Here is a 276-nt window from a genome sequence, read left to right on the forward strand (position 1 = left end):
GAAGGACAATTTTGTCAAACATATGACAGAAAAAGAGCCACTCAGGTTAGGAAGCTATCAAAATATGATGGGGGAAGAGCTGTCTTCTCAAAGTAGAGTTGACCTTAATGATGTGAATGAAGCAAAGTTTTGGGGATCTTCATTTGTTTATAAGGCACAACTCAAAATGAGAAGAAAGAACTGCAAACATCCATTAATAATTGGAACCTGGAATGTTTAAGGTATGAATCTTAAAGGAAAATTGTAAGATGTCAGAAATGAAATGCAACACATAAA

This window comes from Chrysochloris asiatica, unplaced genomic scaffold, assembly GCF_000296735.1.
Source record: "Chrysochloris asiatica unplaced genomic scaffold, ChrAsi1.0 scaffold00009, whole genome shotgun sequence".
Taxonomy (NCBI): domain Eukaryota; kingdom Metazoa; phylum Chordata; class Mammalia; order Afrosoricida; family Chrysochloridae; genus Chrysochloris; species Chrysochloris asiatica.